The 21,031-nt window shown below is 38.0% G+C and overlaps 1 protein-coding gene across 21 annotated transcripts in view; it reads right to left on the bottom strand.

Moving 5' to 3' along the window:
* The window catches only part of EPB41L2 (erythrocyte membrane protein band 4.1 like 2), a 213,622-nt gene that overhangs the window by 134,279 nt on the left and 58,312 nt on the right, over nt 1–21,031 (bottom strand). Inside the window, exon 2 of one of the 21 annotated variants that reach the window (XM_082406360.1) lies at nt 5,400–5,460. The exons of the other annotated variants lie outside the window; for them this stretch is intronic. The gene's annotated coding sequence lies outside the window, so the exon portion shown is untranslated. The remainder of the gene's footprint in view (nt 1–5,399; nt 5,461–21,031) is intronic. 21 annotated transcript variants of the gene reach the window in all.

Raw genomic sequence — 21,031 nt, 5'->3', positions numbered from 1 at the left:
GAACCTGAAACCCAGAAGTTAGGCTACTTGTCCAGGTTACACAGTGAGTCAGGAGCAGAACCCAGGCTAGATGTCAGATTCTGCCTAATAATTCCATTGCCTTTCCCTATTGCAGACTGCCCTGCCCGGAAGTGAAGGAAAGGGACGAGACACTGTTGAGGAGACAACCAGCAACAGAGACCCTTTATGGCTGTCCAAGGGCCAGAAGAAACAGAGAGCCCTGATGCTAGACATCCAGCAGACCCCAAAAGCTCCCCAACTCTGCCCCACCCTCTAGACCCAAGAAAAATCCTACACCTTCCCACTCCCCCCAAAATTATGTTTCCGAAACAAAGAGGTCATTGCCAAGAAATTATTTACTCTTCCCAATCTGCAGTAACATTAAATTCATGCTCCAACAGTCTGGACGTATCTCCATGTTGTCACTTAGCTAACGAAGTCTGTAAAATGAAGGTACCAGGAGATAACCTGCCTATATAATGGGATTCTTGTGAGCATCACAGGATAACCACCACGATAGCTACCGGTAAAGTGCAAAATGCTAAGTGAATGCAAATTACTATTAAACACAGAATTTCAATCATCAAAAACATTCATCTAGGCTTTCTCCTCAAAATAGTTGAATATATCATTACATTTATTCTTAAAAGTCAAATATTAACCTATAGTAATCTTCTACCATTTATTTAGGTTTTTTTACTCAACTTGTAGAAGGCAAACTGTTCCCCCACCCTAATCTACCCTCCATAATTTCCCTTCTTTTCTTTCTTTCCCTTTAAAATGGCCACTACTATTTCCAAGACTCCCTACTAGAACCACATAAACATCAAACCTGTCAACACAAGGCTCTTATCAAAAACACGTTGTAGAAAGTTGAGCACTTGAGACAAGCCAGGGAAATGTTAAGGTGTATGCAACACGCAGTGCACAGCTACACGTCACGCCCTAGGGAGGTACAACCCCATCTAGGGGTCTCCTCCTCACTTCACCTGAATCATAGCCAACCTGTGGCCTGATATCTGCCATCTACACGGTTTGGGCACTTGTTTGAGAATCCAGTGTACTTCCAACCCTCCACACCTTTATTAGCTCCATAATTTGAAACCGTAGCTCCACTCCTTTCTTTCCGTAGCTTCATCTTTAAAACTTACCCCTCCGAACTTGGATTATGAAAGAAAACCCTAAGCACAAGGGCTAATACATTCTCAATCCACAGCCCCTACCCATCCAAAACAATAAACCAAGATACAACATTTATATTTACAACACAAATAAACAATAAACAACATTAAGCTAGAGTATTCACCATTACCTGTGCCTATGAGATCTTGAATTCTGTACTTCTAGGTTTTGCTAAGATCTGTTCATCCAATGAGGAACTGCTCTTTGCCTACTGATAGCTGCTGACAATACACACCTGCGTAAAACTTGGCTCCAGCAGCGCAAGAGAAGAGTATTTAAATAAATAACTATATCCCAAAGAGAATAAGAGCTAAAATATAGGCATAAACATTTCAACAGTAACTGACTTGACGAGGGAAGCATCCCGAGGTGACATTTGAGCTGGCCTTGAAGGGTAAGGAGGAGCTTACTGGGCCCACTGTAAGCGGGTAAAAGCACGCCCCTCGCGGCTGGAACAGTAAGTGACGGGCACAGAATCATGAGAGATAAAAGCACTGCAGAGAATGCTAAGTTCACACCTCAGCTGCCTGGCACACAGAGTGGGGAGTGGAGGAAATGGGGCAGGGGAGGTAGTAGCCAAACAATGAGCGATCCGTACGCGAAACTCAGATGTTTTAACTCTGTCCTGTAGGCAACGACAAATAAGATTAATTTTGCATTTCTGGAGGATGACTTTGGCCGTCATGTGAGAACACGCGACACAGCAGAGGCTCCACTGATCCAGGAAACAGCATCTAAACTAACACAGAGGCAACAAAGAAGCGAGTGACGAGATGAAGTCAATAAATATTTAGTAGTTAAAATGGACAGGATTTGAGAAAGAATTGGATGGTGGGAGTCAGGGAGAACAAAGTTCCCGGCTTCCTGGCAATCAAAAGTCAGATAGCGGTGACATTAACCTAGAGATGGATTTCCAAAAAGAGTAGGAAACGAGGATGAAAGAAGCACAAGCTTCCACGTTAATGCATGTGGACTAAGTGACTGTGTGACATCCAGGTGGAAAATCAGGATGGTTGGAGATATGTGTCTGAACAACAGAGTCCAGGTTTCCGTGCTAAGATTTGGAACTACTTGGTCGATCAGTGTTATCTGAAGCTATGGAAGAGATGAAACCCCAGGTAAGATAGAGTAAAGAAAATGCTCCTTATAAATCCCCAGGCAGGGACCAAGGAACCTATAAAGGAGGCTGGGGAGAATCAGCATAAGCTAAAGACGGCAAACCAAGCAAGTACTGCCAAGAGAAGAGCTGAGCTGGGAGGAGTGGACACCAGGCCAAGGGCAGAGCGCTTCTAGTACCAAATAAGGCTTTACAAGTGTCGTGAAAGACTGCTGATCACCTCAAAGAGCAAGTTCAGTGGATAGTGGCAGAGAAAACCAATTGGCGAATGGAAAAATATTGAAGACAGGGGGTAAGGGTAAAGGCTAAACTAATCTCTGAAGTTTAGCGATGAAAGAGAGGCTGGAGGAAAGGGATGTAATAACTACAAGAAGTGCAGGTTGCGGGAAGATATATATGTACAGGAGATATTCTGGTTGTTTTGTTTGGTGCAGGCTTTTGGTAGGAAAGACAAAGTAGGGAGAGGTTCAAGATACAAAGGAGAAAAAGGAAAACGAACGTCAGGTAGTTTAGAAGAGAAAGAAAAACGATCAAAACCTCGAGAGAAGAGTTTAGTCTCGGACAGCAGGAGGGACACCTCTAGCCCAGAGACCAAAGAGAAGGTAACTGGAAATATACATGGGCTGCAAGAGGAAGAGGTTTAAGGAAGCTAGAAAGACAGCAGTGCACCTGGAGTCCTATTCTCCACCCCAAATAACTTTCATAACTTTGGGGCATTTAAAAGAGGGGGAAAATAAAACAAGACAGAAGAAAATATAGTCAATCTCCTAAAATACATTCAGTAATAATTCTCTTAGCATTCATGTCAACATAGGATTCAAGATGGGTTAAACTGAACAATTTTCAACATGAAAAGTTATTGGCATTGTAAACGTTTCAAACCTTGGCGTGCCCCACATAATCTGCTGTCTTCTAATATATAAACTGATTTGTAAATTGACATCTATTACATTACCAAGAATATAATAAAATGAGTGCTATCTTCATATCAGTATAGAGGCAGAAAAAGAAGCTAAAAAATAAGTCACTGAAATCACAAGGTTTGGCGAGGGGTATTTTGTTTTGCTTTAATTATAGCATGTGCCAAGGGCCTGGCTAAATCTATTTTACAAGATACAATAACTATAACTGTAATTCCTAGTCTCCAACTGTGAAGGCTACGTCTCAATAAGATGTCAGTTTAAAAGACAAGACGATAAAGACCACGGTCACCACCAGAATCCCATAAGAATATGTGAAAGCTTATAAAACAAAACTCCTTTTATAGAGTTGAATCCTTTCCAGGGTGGGTCTTTAAGACATCCTGACAGTACACACAAATACTATCTCTGGAACAAAACCAAACAGGCACAGCTGCAAGACATCTTCCACTGCAGTCGTAACTGACTCAATAGCAGTCCTTCCTTCGAGCAAGAGAGTCTATGAAAGCCAGAAGCAGAGCTATTTTCCCCTACAAACTGCTTAGTGGAATCGCTTTCTCCTGATCCAAAATTGTAGCTTTATTAAAAAGCTAAAATAGACAACATGGCCAGTACAACTTCATAATAACTTTATAAAAGAAAATATAAATAAAACTTGAAAAAAGCATCTATACCTGGTTTCCATTAAGAAAAATCCCCAACTGAACCAAAACTATCCTATAATACATGGATATACACATTTTTTAAATTACAACCCATAACCATCACAAACAGGAAATTTGGATTTGCCTTAACAGAATTTTTTCCCCAAATCTCTAAGGAGTAGCAGTGACCAAAAAAAATTAGATGATTAGTGTTAATATTCTCAATACTGACTTGAACTTTTGATATCTGGCTATTTGTGACAGCTAAGAATAAAAAAGTCAAAGACATTTTGAAATCAATTAGGTATAACCCCAACATAAGGAAAACAATTCAAGTAACCAAATCAATACTTTATTTGTGATGCCTTCCAAGCTGGAGTTTTGACTACGTTTCTATAGCAACATCAACAAAATACTCTTATACAAATACGTCTGCACCCAAGATGAAAACCAATAACCACTTCTCTAGTTCATTCTTACGATGGCTTCCAACCTAAAAAAAAAAAAAAATGAGCCTTCCTAAACTTCATTCCAGAAACTTCAAAACCTAAGGCTTAAGTATATAACAGTTGCAGTTAACCACAACTGTCAGATATTCTCAAATTCTTCAGAAAGGAGGTTAATGACAGAAGGTATAATTTTATTACTTTTCTGACAATAACTCATTAGGAACAACAACAGAGATGAGAGTGGAAGAAATTACTAACAAATGACTTACTTGTAAAATTATCTAAATTCTAGAGAAATAAAACACTGAAAACCGTGCCAAAATGTAAAGCAAATAAGTCAATATGCTAAAGCCAAGAGATAAGCAAGTTTCTCTGTGTAAGTTTCAGATATGCTTTCAAAATCTCTTTTGTTGGAATTGTTTTGAAGTAAACAAAATATTTTACTGGGATTAATAGGTCTGCCTATTTTGTGACCAAGCTCTCTGCTGAGTTATTTACAAACACCCTTATTTACACCTCAAAACATCTCTGCACAGTGACTATTATCAAGTTCATTTTATACGTCAATAAAATGAGGCTCAGAGAAATGAAATAACTTCCCTTAATAAGCATGGAATGCAAAATAGTACAGTAGTTAATCGTCAGTCCTGGAGTTAGACAAACCTGAACCTGGATCGTCAGTCCTGGAGTTAGACAAACCTGAACCTGGATACTGGCTTAACCTCCAACTACGATGTAGGAGACAGATGCCTCAGGTTTGAAGCCAATTCTATTTTATCTGAAATCAATTAGGTGTAACTCCAACACATTATACATTCTTTACATTACACCACGATGCTTATGCAAATTCCCAGCTATACTTCACTAAATACCAAAATGCAGCCTTCACATAAAGAGTCTCACTACCTATGCCTCACATTTGCACATTTGCTTCATACCTTAGGACTTTACTCAACTGTTTCTACTCTAATACAATACACTCTCTCAAAAAGTGTTTTTTAGAACTACATAAGGAAAACTGTAAAGCACAAGTGAAAATTCTGGATCTTTCTTCCAAACACATACATATAACTCAACAGATACTTACCTGGCACATAATGTTAGTGGCTAGGTATACCACATCATGCCTTTCTTCAAAGCTCTGAGAACTATTTGGGAAGACCAGAGAAGTGCAAATGAAAAGCCATCCCTATAAACTTGTGAGTTAACTGTAAATGCATAAAGTATGTGCCTATGGGCACTACAAATACATATATCAGATTTCCCAACGAAGTTCTGATTTCAAATATTCCGTCCCATTCTTCTAAGGAAACATACACATTCCAGATCACACATAACAATTTTTTAAGTGAGATAACATAATCATCGAATGTAGGGATTTGGGACTAAGATAACTGCAGGCTAGAATGGTAAATAGAAGAAATCTGAACAGAACTTTGCAAGAAAGGATAGATTGTCCTCGGTGGGAAAGAGGGACAGGGACATTCAAAATAGGTGAGAACAGTCCTTGGGCAAGTGAAGCAGCAAGATGCACAAGATATTTTGGAGGTCTAGGGAAGCAGTGAGCAGGGCAGTGGGCTGACCACTATCACTGGATCAGTCACATACAAAGATAAGTCAGAGGTAATGCTGAAATATGATAGCTGGAAAGACTGTTGAGGGCTTTGAAGACCAGTATAAGGACTCTGGGCTAAAAAAGATAGGTCACCTCACCTAAAGTTTTGTTTTGGTGGTGTTTTGTTTTGTTTTGTTTTTGGAGGGGGGGGGGAATAATAGTTTTATTGAAATATCATACAAGTTACCCACTTTACGCATACAATTCAATGTTTTTTAGGATACTCAGTTGTGCAACCATTACAACGAACAATTTTAGAACATTTCATCAACCCAGAAAGAAACGCCAAACATCCCAACTCATTCTATGAGGCCTGATACCAAAGCCAAACAAAGATGTCACAAACAAAAAAGGAAACTATAAACCAATATTCCTAATGAATATAGAGGCAAAAGTCCACAACAAAATATTAGCAAACCAAATCCAGCAAGATATTAAAAGGATCTTACACCATGAGCAAGTGGAATTTACTCTAGGAATACAAGGGTGATTCAACATGTGAAATTCAATCAATGTAATAAATCATATTAATAGAAGGAAGAAAGAAATACATGATCATCTCAATAGGGAGAAAAAGTATTTGACAAAATCCAACATCCTTTCATGATAAAAAACACTCAAAACTAAAAAAATTAATTAAACTAAAAACAAATAGAAATAATAAAAATTGAAGGAAACTTCCTCAACATGACAAAGGTTATCTAAAAAAACCCCACAGCTAACATAATAGTAAATGGTGAAGACTGAAAGCTTTCCCCCTAAGATCAGGAACAAGACAAGATGTCCCCTCTCACCACCTCTCATCATTCTATACAATTTTGTACTTTAAAGTTCAAGCCAGGGCAACTAGGCAAGAAAAATAAAAAGCATCCAAATAGGAAAGGGAGACATAAACTATCTCTATTTGCAGATGGCATGACTGTATAAATAAAAAATCCTAAAGAATCTATTTTAAAAAGCTAACAGAGTAGTTCAGAAAAGTTTCAGACCAATATGCAAAAATCAGTCATATTTCTATACATAAGCAATAAAATCCAAAAATAATAACTCCACTTAGCATCAAAAAGAATAAAATACATAGGGGTAAATTTAGCCAAGGAAGCATAAAACTTGCACACTGAAAACTACATAACATTGTTCAAAGAAATCAAAGACGTAAATAAATCCATGTTTATGGATTCAAAGACTTAATACTGTTAAGATGGTAATAATCCCCAAATTGACTGACAGATTCAATGAAATCCCTATCAAAATTCCAACTGCCCTTTTTTTGCAGAAATGAACAGGCTACTCCAAAACTTCATATGGAATTGCAAGAGTCCAGATAGCCAAACTAATCCTGAAACAGAAGAACAAAGTGAGAGGATTCACTCTTCCTGATTTCAAAACTTACTACAAAGCTAGAGTAATCAAAACAGTATGGTATGGGCATAAGGCTAGATACCAGTCATCAAACAGAACTGAGAGTCCAGAAATAAACCCACATATCTATAGCCAACTGATTTTGACAAGGATGCCAAGCCCATTCAGTGGGGAAAGAACAGTCTTCCCAACAAATGGCACTTAGGACAACTGGAAATCCAAATGTAAAAGAATGACTCTGAACCCCTACCCCACACCATATACAAAAATTAACTCAAAATGAACTGAAGATTTAAAATGTAGGAGCTAAAATTATAAAACTCTTTAAAGAAAAAGAGGTGTACATCTTCATGACTTTGAATTTGGCAACACATTCTTAAATATGATGCCTAAAAAACAAGCAACAAAAGAAAAAAATAGATGAATTGGACTTCATCAAAATTAAAAATATTTGTGAGTCAGAGAACACTATCAAGAAAATGAAAAGACAATCCACAGAATGGGAGAAAATATATGTAAACCATCTATTCAACTAGGGTATCTAGTATGCAGAATATATAAAGCACTCTTAACACCTCAACAACAAAATGACAAACAACCCAACTATAAAATGGGCAAAAGACTTGAATAAACATTACTCCAAAGGACATTTCTCCAAATAACATATACAAATGGCCAATCACTATAGGAAAAGACGCTTAACATCATTAGTCATTAGAAAATGGAACTAAGAACAACAAGGTCCTACTGTATAACACAAGGAACTATATTCGTTATCTTATAATAAACCATGATGGAAAAGAATATGAAAAAGTATATATATGTATAACTGAATCAGTTTGCTGTACAGCAGAAATAAATACAACATTGTAAATCAACTATAGTTCAATAAAATAAATTTTTTTTAAAAAAAGAAAAAGAAAACGGAAGTAAGACCACATGGAGATTATCTCCTCAAATCCACTAAAATGGCTATTGAAAAAAATTAAGAAAATAACAAGTGTTGGTGAGGATTTGGAGAAATTAGAACCCTCATTAATTGCTGCTAGCGGGAATCTAAAATGGTACAGCAGTTTCAGAAGAGGAAGGGGGAATGAGGTGTGATTGCTTTAAGGGATACAGGGTCTCTTTTGGGGGGATGAAAATATTCTGAGATAGTAGTGATGGTTGCACAACATTTTGAATATAATAAAAACCACTGCATTGTATACTTTAAAATGGTGAATTTGTTATATCAATTTAATCACTTTTTTTAAAAAAAAGAAAAGAAAGAAAGAAACCTTGTACTCTTCAGAAAGAAAGAAACCTTGTACTCTCAGCCCCAGGCAACTAGCACTAATCTATTTTCTGTCTTTACAGACTTCAGTATTCTAGACATTTCACATAAATGGAATCATATAATATACAGCCTTTTGTATCTGGCTTCTTTCTCTTAGCATACTGTTTTCAAGGTTCATCCAAGTTGTGGTATGTATCAGTACTTCATTCCTTTGTATGCCCAAATAATATTACATTTTATGGCTATACCACATTTTTGTTTATTCATTCATTAATTGATGGGCACTTGTTTCTGATTTTGGATTATTATGAATAATGCTGTTGTGAACATTCATGGTACAACTTTTTGTGTGGACATATGATTTCACTTCTCTTGGGCATATACCTAGGAGTCGAATAGCAAGGTTAAATGATAGCTCTGTGTTTTTGAGGAACTACCAGACTGGCTTCCAAAATGGCTGCACTATCTGACATTCCCACTTGCAGTGTATACAGGTTCCAATCCCCCAAATGTTTGGCTGCGGCCAAGCAGTATAACCACTAAATGTTGCTTGAAGATAAATTTGGGGGCCCTGAATTGGAAAGAAGAGATAGTAGAAGCAGAGACAGTCCAAATGGAAGGCTACATAAAAAGGTTCATGAAGGTGAGGGAAACAGGGAGAAGTTGGTCACAGGGTACAAACTTTCACTTATGAATAAGTTCTGAGAAGCTAGTGTACACCATGGTGACTACAGTTAATAATAGTGTATTGTATACTTGAAATTTGCTAAGACGGTGGGTCTTACGTATTCTCTCGCCAAAAAAACGTTAACTGTGAAGTGATGGATGTGTTACTTTTGATTTTAGGAATCATTTCACAATGTATACGTATATCAAATCATCATGTGGTACACTTTCAATATATTACAATTTTGTCAATTATACCTCAATAAAGCTAAGAGAAAAACAGACTTGTGTGGAAGCAGCAGTAGCAATGATGAATAAAGGACTGATATTAAAAAAGTTTCAGAGAAAAAAATCCATAGGCATTGATGTCTAAATAGACAGTAGATAAAGAAGAGGCACAACTAAAGAATAATGCCAAGCCTTCCAGCTCAGAAGACTGGAAGTTTCAAGATTTTGGAACTTTTAGGGACACTGAGTTTGAAGTGATGATGTAACATCTAAGTTCTTGGAGAGGATTCCAAAAATCAAAGAAAGAGATGATGATTTGGGAGAGAATAACCCTACTTCTAGCATTTGTTACTATTATTAATCTTATATACCTTAGTTCCAAACAAGTGACTATTCTTGAAAGTTTTGGTAATAAAATAGCAGAGAAAAAAGCATTTAAAGATGCTAGGATTTCCTTAAAAAAAAAAAAAAAAAAAAGTACTTTTTGACTGGCAGAGCATCCAAAAGGGCTAGAACTAAATAAAACTCTGCATAACAAGAATGGAGTTCAAGGTACTATAACAACCAAACATGGTAGATGGAATCTATCTATTCAAGCAGATACAGCGTCACCTACATGTGTTTCATGAGGAAATATTCAGAAGGAAGTCTCAGTATATCAGGTTAATCTACCAAAGGAACATTGGCTACAAACCAGCTCAACAGGGCAAGATAAGTGCTAAGGCAGAAAAGATAGGAAACCCAGTATCAGATTATTCAGGGATTATTAGTTCATTCAGCAAATAATTAAGAGCCCATTGACTGTCAAACAATTGTGAACACAGATGTGATAACTGCCTTTGTGGAGCTTATAACCTGATGAGGGAGAAAGGCAAGTAAAGTCAATCGGAGAGGAGGGAGGTATACCTAACAGGGAGGAGAGGGCCCAGTGGAAGGAAGAACCATAGAAGGAAAGACACCCAGAGGAAGCTATATCTAAATTAAGACCTGAGAGTAGAATATTGCTGGCAACATGCCCGTAAGTCTAGACATGAGAGAAAACCTGACATATGAGCAGGGAAACCCAATTAGTAAGTTAAAATCTAGAACGGCAAGAACCTCATAAGGTAAAAGCTACGTCACAAAGTTTGAGCCTCTTCTGAAAAGCAAAGTGGTACCATGAAAGGATTTTAAGCAGAAAACTAAAAGGACTTTAAAACTACTGTTCTGACTACAACATGAAGAACAAAAATTTTTTTAAACTAGAGGGGAAAAAAAAAAACCCCACAAAGACCAGACAGAACATTACATATTTATCCAGACAAGAAATTATAGCTGTATTAATATTTAAAAAATAAAATATTAACAAATGGGTAGCCACAGTCTCTGCTCCCTCCCCCCCAAAGAGAATTCTGCCGTTGTAATTTCAATTCTGAAAGCAACTTGACTGATTTCCTGTGGGATGGGCTGAATTACTAGACAGAAGAATAGATCCATAAAGAACACAGGAGAGACTCAAACTGTAACCGAGGGAGTTGGTGTTTATTGTTTGGGAGGAGACTGGTTGAAGGGAGGGAGTGTGAGGGCTGTTTTTAAACTGTGATGGGGAAGAATCAGAAAAATTCATAAAGTGATGAAGAGAATTTTTAAGTTGTGCTGTTATAATGGAACCACTTTTTGGTTTTTCAAGAGACCAGAGTAAAAACGTAAGTGGTTTATCAATTCTTTGTCAATGTTGAGACTTGTGTTTCGTTGGCTACCAAAGTTAAAACTGGACCATGAGAGAGCTCAGCTTTGTGCAGGTTATAGTATCTGAGTAGAGAAGGTGTTAGTGGAAGGAATGGATAAATTCAAGAAATATTCAATTGGTAGAATGATAAGAAGTTGGCAACACAGGAGAGTCAAGAAAGAGATAAAGAAAGAGCAATTAATTAGGCAGCAATGTCATTCACTGAAATAGTTAACAAAGGAGGAACAGAGGGTTTGGAGACAAATTAGTGAGTTAATTTAAATTAGGTAACAAGCAAAGAGGTATAAAGGAATAAGTCAATAGTGAAGATAAAATGGACTCGAACAAAAATACTCAATCCAGAGGAAAGCAGGAAAAGAAGAAAAAGAAACAAAGAACAGATGGGACAAACAGAAAACAAAGAGCAAAATGGTACTCAACAACAACACCAGCAACTAGATGAAACGTAAATGGCCTAAATGCACCAATTAAAAGACAGATTGTCAGAGTGGGTAAAAGGAAGACCCAATTCTACACTGTGTACCAAAAAAAACTACTTTAAATACAAGGACTGGGAACAAGAGAAATGGCATGAAGAAGCAAAGTGTGATTTGTACAGAATGAATTGTGATGGCAAATCAAAGAGATGGCCCTAGACAGCAGAAATGACGTGCTCTGTTTACTATAAGCTTAAGGGGGAAAAAAAGTCTAGAAAAAGAATTCGTAACACTATAAATAACTGTGGTCCATATACTATGTTAGGGTATAAGTAAATGTCCTGAAGGTGCTTAAATCCTAATTATACAAGTAAGTTTTTGTTACTAAACTGGATAATCTTGGCTCAAAGTCCATGACGTGGAAACACCAGCGGCTTTGAACCTAAAATATGTCCATTTTAAGGCTGTGGTACTCCTTTCCTACCCTTATTTCCACTTTCCCTTTCTATTAGCTAACCTAGTAGAACGTGCACTTCCATGGCTGTCTTCTTCAACACCTACACAAACCATGATGGTAATCATATGGAGGGGAGGAGAGAGCAATTTTATCTGTGTGTTACACCAAATATGCATTTACAGGGGCTTCACAGTTTACAAAGCCTTTACCTCTTCCCAATTATATTCATATTTAATAAATTTAAGCTAAGAGACTTTTGACGTGTCTAATTTATCTTTTGTATAATAGAAAGCTCTTATTTTATTGGGTACCCACGTTTTATTTTGCTTGTCTTCATAAATCCAGTGCTATAGTAATATTTTTGTTCTTTGACTCCCAAAATGCCTACATTGTTTAAAACAGCAATGTCCAATGTTATCTGAACTTCACCACGTATGTACTTCTTTCTACCAAATTTTAAGATTTGAAATTACGGCCAAAAATTATGAATGAACATTTTGAGGGGTTGTGCTAATTACTAGGGGAGGTGGGAACAATATGAAGACCTAATATGCTTAACATGTTATCTCTGTTTTACTCCTCTTTAGAAAAGGATATTTAGCATTTGCAAGAGAGAAGCATAAAAAATATTTTTTCAAGCTTTTATTCTGAGACTGTGAAAAGTTCACATCATGGTTATAATTTGTTTCTCTTGGATCTGAACATACACCCACCCATTGGCTTCAGAAAAATGCTTGGACAGAAACCCTAGGACAGTTATACTTCCTGGAAATTTCAATTGGGGGAAAAAAAAAAAAAAAAAGTATCCCTTCCCTGAAGGGACAGCCAGTAGCAAATGATGCAAATATTCTTTTGTATTAATACCAATTTGTAAAAACCTATTCGTACACAAGATACATTCATTCATTCAACAGATATTTCTTGAACAACTATTAAGAAGGTAATTTACAAATGGATTCTCCCTCTCACATACTTGATACATGGTATGATTCTATTAATTATTAAGCAAAATGATTAAGAAAATTTTATTTATCCAGTTTTGTGGGGCAATTCCCAGTCCCCAGAATGCTTCTCTCTGCTACTGACTGGCTGCCCTTCCAAGTGAACAATCTGATTCCTAGGGGCAAAGACTGCAGTCTTACAACCACACCCCTCACAGCCCAATACAATACTTGGCATATAGTAAGGTAGCCAAAGGAACATTTGATGAATGAATGAATGAATGGATGGATGGATGGATGAATCATATTCATTAAGTAGTACAAACAAAAATCCCAGTAAAAGAAAAAATTAAACTCAGTACAGGCGTCACTCCTGATCCTTTCCTCTCTCTTCATCCAGGCTCACTCTGTTGCCCTTTTCTCTATAGGTATTTCTACTGCTGAAATGACCATTTTGAATTCTTTATCAGTTTGCCTTACTGTGAACTTATCGGCAACGCAGTCTTCTTCCTCATCTTTGAACGCCCAGCCTGGTGCAAATTAAGACTGGGCACAAATTTGCCTCATAATAAAGAGCAACAAATACCAGACACTTCCTTAAATCAGTATTGCCAAGCTTCAGATTATTATTGTGTAGTAAAAACAATGTACTGAACTAGTAACAATGAGATTTACTATTAAAATTAAGTTAAATAAATGTTTGATCCTAGTCACCTGTACAATAAATACCACCCAAATCATAGCACCAGATTTTACTGAACAGAAATACACAAGTGCTTACTGGAGTTGGAAGTGTCACCTAGAAGCCATAAATAAAAGAAATATGAAAGGAGGCTTCCCTGGGCAGACACCTTTAACTGAGGGTAAAAATCACCAGCACAAATACCCAGGGAAATCTGGTAATTCTTCAGAAAACCTGGCGTGTAATGTTTCTAAAACACAGATATTTGTAATTATGCCTCTTACTTCAAAAAAATAATAGCAATGAAAATTTTTGAAAGGCTTCCAGTGGCTCTGCAGGGAGTACGGAGACCAAACTCCTCAGTATAACTTCCTGGGTTCAGCACTGACTGGCTCCAGTCCAGATCTGCAGCTCGTCTTCTGCTTCCCATGCCCTCTCACACACACCCTGAACTCCAGCTATACCAGCCTCCTCAACATGAAATGCTTCCGTGTCCTCATTAATGCTGACTCTCCTCTGTCTAGACTGTCCACTTCCCCTGTCTACACTTGAAGAAAAAAAGAAAAAAAAAAAAAAAATCCAACCCAAGCTTCCAGGTATAAGGTTAAAAACAGGCAGTTTGTGACCAAACCTAACAATAGCTCTGTTGCTGATTTTTAAACCACGGAACACTCAGAATAAAACTTTGGGGGTGTGGATGGGGATCAAGTTATTTGTGAGTTTATGGTACACACACTCTCTCACAAATCACAAGGCTCTGAAAGAGAAGTCTGGTACATGGCAAACCAGCCCAGCAGGGAGTGACTACATCTCCAGCCATACCCACTGGCAGAGAAAGCAGGATGCCAAGAATGGCCAAGTCGGACTCAAATGGGCTAAGGGTAATGCAGCCCCTCCCCGAAGACACGGCCCTGAGGTCTATGTGACTGATGAAGGCACTCTTACCCGGGGACAGAACAAGGGGCAGTAAGATCTGCTCAGGAATCACACTTCAAGGACGAGCTATGCCCAGAGCAATATTTATGGCTATGCGACAGGGCAGGGCAGAGCACTGTCCAGGGGGGAAATCTGAACAATGCCGCTGATCACTGACAAATGATCTGGATGGCAATGAAGCTAGAGGAATAAACATCACCGGTACACCGTGTTCTATGAGACAAGTCACTGCAACTAGATGCAGTAGGTCAACAGGACTTTGTATGGTCTGTGCTTGGGGAGGGAAGGACTGTACCTGCAGTTGACCTATGTAAGGTGATATACACACAAATATACATTATGCTTAAATGCATAGAAATGTGTGTGCACATACATATATATTAGACAAAAAGGGTGAAATGTAGCACTCCTAAATAATCAACTTAGCTGCCACACCTAACTTCCCCCTTGGTCACCATCTCCCTGATCTTTTCCTCCCACCATAGTCAGCCACGCTCTATAAAGAACTTGCCTAGTTCTATTCAAGCCATTTGGGTTCAGCCATAATTCAGGTATCTCATATCCTCCTCCTTAATCCCTTTTTATCTCTTCACATTATCCCCTATAATTCCATGTTAACTCTATATATCAGAACATCTAATTCAATAAATGTTGAATGAACAAACAAAACAGCACAGTTGTAACAAGATAAGGAAACTTGTTTCTGTTCTCTTATCATCTTAATATCAAAAGTAAATATTCTTCCCATTGGATCCTAGAGTAATAAGAACCAGGCTTGAGGTTCTTTTTCTCTTCTGGAGAAGGACTGGTCTGAGTATCCACCAATCGCAGGGGGAGGGTTTCCTCCCACCTCAACCTTTAATTATATAGGAATACCCACATAAAGAAAGTTTATTTCTGCCGTGGAATTTATTGTAACAGGATCTGTCCTGTACCAATTGTATATTTATTTTTAAAAGAAACAGATGGAATGGGATGACACAGGGCTTGGTATCACTGTCTCAAACAAGCCCAGCTGATGGCTAGACATATACACACACTGTAATCCCTGTGTACCTCTGCCCCAGACGACAGGAGTCGGGCCACAGCAGAATCAGCTCTTGTTGGAAATCAGTGAGCCAGCTGTCCAGGACAAGCCAGGGCTTATGTGATCAGATCTTTACTTGTTTCAAAGGCTTCTTAACAGTTCTAATATAGACTTATTATGCTTTTATGATGCTGGAAAACATCCAAAACGATTAGCCTATCCTTTTCTGACTCGTACATCTTTAGGCAATAAATGCACGCACTTTCTGCTAACTGAGAACTTTCAAGTGAGTCCATCTAATGCATGAATGCCCTATGGAGTAACATTTCCAAAATTAAGTACTACTATCTTAAGAACTTACAGGACTTCCCTGGTGGCGCAATGGTTAAGAATCCGCCTGCCAATGTAGAGAATGGACTTGAAGACACAGGGAGGGGGAAGGGTAAGCTGGGACGAAGTGAGAGAGTGGCATGGACATATATACACTACCAAACATAAAACAGATAGCTAGTGGGAAGCAGCCGCATAGCACAGGGAGATCAGCTCGGAGCTTTGTGACCACCTAGAGGGGTGGGCTAGGGAGGGTGAGAGGGAGAGATATGCAAGAGGGAGGAGATATGGTGATATATGTATATGTATGGCTGATTCACTTTGTTATAAAGCAGAAATTAACACACCATTGTAGAGCAATTATACTCCAATAAAGATGTTAAAAAAAAAAAAAAAAGAATCCGCCTGCCAATGAAGGGGACACAGGTTCAATCCCTGGTCCAGGAAGATCCCACATGCTGCGGAGCAACTAAGCCCCTTCGCCACAACTACTAAGCCTACGCTCTAGAGCCGGCAAGCCACAACTACTGAGCCTGCGCACCTAGAACCTGTGTTCCACGACAAGAGAAGCCTGCGCACCACAACGAAGAATAGCCCCTGCTCACCGCAACTAGAGAAAGTCCGCGTGCAACAATGAAGACCCAATGCAGCCATAATAAATAAATTTATATTGAAAAAAAAAAAAGAATTTACAGACACAGACAGAAAACAAACTTACAGTTACCAAAGGGGAAGGGAGGGAGGGAGGGATAAATTGGGAGTATGGGATTAACAGATGCACACTATCATATATAAAATAGAAAAACAACAAAGACTTACTGTACAGTGCAGAGAACAATATTCAATATCCTGTAATAAACTATAATGGAAAAGAATTTTTAAAAGAATATAGATACATACATATGTATAACCGAATTACTTTGCTGTACACTTGCAATTAACAATATTGTACATCAACTATACTTCACCATTAAAAAAAAGAGTTTAGAGATACATTCACTGTATTTTGCCAAGGGAAAATAAGCAGGTTTAAAAAGATAATGCTGGGGCTTCCCTGGTGGCGCAGTGATTAAAAATCTGCCTGCCAATGCAGGGGACATGGGTTCGAGCCCTGGTCAGGGAAGATCCCACATGCCGCGGAGCAACTAAGCCCGTGTGCCACAACTACTGAGCCTGCGCTCTAGAGCCTACAAGCCACAACTACTGAGCCGATGTGCCACAACTACTGAAGCCCACGCGCCTAGAGCCTGTGGTCTGCAACTGTGTTCCACAACAGGAGAAGTCACCGCAATGAGAAGCCTGCGCACTGCAACGAAGAGTAGGCCCCCGCTCACCACAACTAGAGAAAGCCCGTGTGCAGCAACAAAGACCCAAACACAGCCAAAAATAAATAAATAAAATTAAAAAATTTTTAAAGAATCATTTAAAAAACAAAGGATAATGCTCTGATTTTACCCCATGTGTAAATTCACAGATAAAACACTGGAAATGCTCAGCCAAAATGGTTAACAATGGTTGTTTCTGAATGTGGGCAATGGGAAATTTTGCTTTACTTGTATTTTTCTATATTACCAAGTTTTCTCCACTGAACATATATTATTATAATTAAGAAATATCTTGATAGATTAAAGTCCATTAAAATAAAAAATATGAAGCTTTCTCCCTTTATTTCTATACTCCTGCTTTAGCACTTTTAAAGCAGTGCAAAACAGGATGACTAAGTCCCAGCAAAGTTATAATAAACTGGTCATGTGCCATGTGGTATAGATTTACCTAAAACACAGAGGTACATTCATGCTATTCTTCCTTGAGCTTGGCACTATCTACAAGAAATTACTCTAAGAAGCACATGCTTTCAGACACTGTTACATCAGAGGCCTTTTTTTAAAGTTAGATTTTAACTGGATTTAAAAGAATGAAAGGAATTTCCTGGATTTTATCAGGGTAATTTCCCAAAAGATTTTTGCCCCACTTCTTACTACAAGGGTTAAAGCCACTCAGCAAATTAGACTGTGTACTTGCCACTTAAAATGCTATTCAGAACATATACATTAAGAGATCTTTAAAAAGCAGTACATGTCAGAAGAAGTTGTTTTAACAGTTTCCTATGAAGTTAGTCAAAAAGCATCAAACGTCTGAGTGCAGGAGGGATCTACTTTCAGACCACACAGCACTATAGAGAGACAGGGAACACGTATCTACATTCAATCAGGAAAGAACCTTTCTTTGTTTTATCATCATATGACAAGTATCACTGTCAAGTTTTCACTACAACTTCATTAAAATACCAAGCCATACACACACACAATTTAACACAGCACAAGGAGGACAGCGACGTATTTTTCAGAACTGCAAAATGGCATCTGCAGAATGTCTCAAAGGAATGACAAAGGCACTTCTTTAGCCCAAACAAAGAGAACAATGTTTCCACTAGGACACTACAGGACTATTGCATTTCAGGGGGGAAAGGCAGTAAAAATTAACACAAAACAGAGCTGAACCTGTAGAATGACAGTCTGTGGAGAAGAATTAAAAGAAACTATTGAGAATACAAGTTTCACTCATTATAGTACAGAAAAGTAAAAGAGTGCTTAAGGTTTTAAAAGTTGGATAATTTCACATTGTAAATCTGAAAAGAAAAATAACTTTAAAATTCAAAATATAAAATTACTTATCAGTTGAATCAGTGATGTTAGATTCATAAACACTGTGCATCTATAATTCATTTTGTTTAAAAGATGGCTTATAAACAAGCTATGCCAGCACACTTATCATTTCACTTAACTTCCCAAAGACACTGTATTAGAAATGTACTGTCAATGCCTCCATTTTACAGATAAGGAAATTGAGACTTGCAGATGTAAAACGACTCAGTATAAAATGATTCAGTAACGGGCAGATGTGAGTTTTGATTCCAACTCTTTTACTTATTAGCTATGAGATTCTGACTTTCTTTCCAAGATGCCTTTACTTTGAATTTCAAGAACTAACAACATCAAATAATGTTCACAAGGATTAAAGACAAATGACTGTCAAAAATGGGACAAGAAATTTCCTAAAATAGCATACTGAAATGGAACTAAATGCTTAATAAATTGGAGGTGGAGAGGAAATCGGGATACACCCACTCAATCAAGTAATGTCTTCAAAACACTGTTATGAGGGCTTAAGAAATGCCTTCAGAAAAAAAAAATAACAGCAAGAGAATGCCAAGAGCCAGGATTAATTACAAAATAAATATCTAAATATATTTGGTGGAGAAAGATCGTAATCAAGACCTAAAACTGACGGTTCCTCACTTTTATCTGAAGTGTATGTACTTAGTTATCTTCAGTGGAGAATGCCCTAAAAAAAAGTTTGATGATTTTTGTACTGTAGGAAAAAAACGCAGTTATCATTACAAACAGTAGACTCTGATTTAAGTAAGTAAAACCAGTAAATAAATTACCAACAGATAAATTTTTTCTCGTAACTAATAGTTTCTCATAAATTTGTTAGCCCTACTTTGAATAGGGCTACCCACCTAATCTTCCTAAACTCCAGTTCTCATCACGTCATTCACCTGTTTGGAAAACCTCAGTAACTGCAGGAAAAAAACCCAAAGTCTTCCACCTGAAATGCCAGACCCTGGCCAGACCCTCCTCTCTAGCTTTTCTGCTCGGAACTATCTATGATGATTTCTATTGCTGAGGGGGGAAAAGCCAAGAGTCTCCAGGCTCACTCCCCCAGACTCTTCTCAGAAGTGGGCAAACTGAGAAGCACGCCCATCACCACCACCATCGGGCAAAATCCAGTTACCAGGCTATGGCCTTGCCAAAGACTCCCCTGTCCTCCTTCCCTCCTCCAGATGCCCACAGCACTCCCTTCCCCGCTTCCAGAGCTCAGCACTTTTCTACAGTACTGGCCCTATGCCCACATCTTACCCACCATGCTTAACAAGTCTGTCTTACTCATCTCTGTATCCCCCAGAGCAAAACACACACCACTTTGTACAAAGTCATGCTTAGTCCATTTGGGTAGAAAGAAATGAGGGTATAAGAAAACACCTTTAAAAACAGAAACTGAGGGCACCTATTTTTCCCAACAATTCCAGGCATCATCATCTTATTTTTCTATTATCCAAGATAATCACCTTAATGATGCAATAAAGTAAGCCTAATATTAAACTAAACGACACTCTAATGGAATAAACACTATTTTGGCACATTTATAATGAGAAATCTCATGCCATCTTTTAAGATTCATACGAGGAAAATGTGAGGAGTGTAGGACTTACCATCTTCACCTGCATGATTGGTTCTCATGGGTTAAGACTGACCTAAAAGGTTGTTATCTTCAAAAAGGTATTGAATTCTAAGAGAAGCAAGAAGAAAATAGAAATGCCTCTGAAATAAGTCCTATGATAATATGTTTTGGGATATACAGTCCTCCTGAATCATGTAAGTTTAGGTCTGGGAGGTGCCTGAAAAAATAATGTAGCCAATCCTTTGTATCACAAACACCAAAGAATCTAAGAAATTCTAAAGTGAGCTAAGTGACTGAGGGATTTTTTTTTTTTTTAAAGAATATTGTAAGAAAAGGCAGAAACCTAACCTCCTGGCCAGGTATTTCTCATTTGCATGAACTTATTATATCAACCAGGTGATGAGCTCACATTTCTGAATGAATCTGCCCCTCAGCGTTTTCTCAAATGCAGCTCATTTTTCCAAAACACGCTTTCCTCTTGGTTTTTCTTTTCCCAATGCACCTCACGCTGTGGAGCTTCCAATTCCCCACAGGCTTGAAAACAGTAAAAAAAATGTAGACTAGTGGCTACCTTTTTTTTTTTTTTTTTTAAACTACAGGCATTGTCATAATCTCTCCTTCATGCAAAGCATTCATCAGACGCAAGTATGGAAGATCTTCTTCCTTTCACCGCTCAAGGTGGCACAGAAAATGAGGGCAGAAAGCAGGAACAAGGAAAAAGTGAAGGGGTACCTGCGCAAGAAAGCAGCAGCCGTGGCTATCAGACCGAAGCCATAAGACAAGAAATGCACTATTTTTTTCTTCTG

Source organism: Balaenoptera borealis, assembly GCF_965194805.1.
Source record: "Balaenoptera borealis genome assembly, chromosome: 9".
Classification (NCBI taxonomy): domain Eukaryota; kingdom Metazoa; phylum Chordata; class Mammalia; order Artiodactyla; family Balaenopteridae; genus Balaenoptera; species Balaenoptera borealis.
The sequence above is the reverse complement of the archived record's forward strand: the minus strand, read 5'-3'. Positions and strand labels throughout refer to the sequence as shown.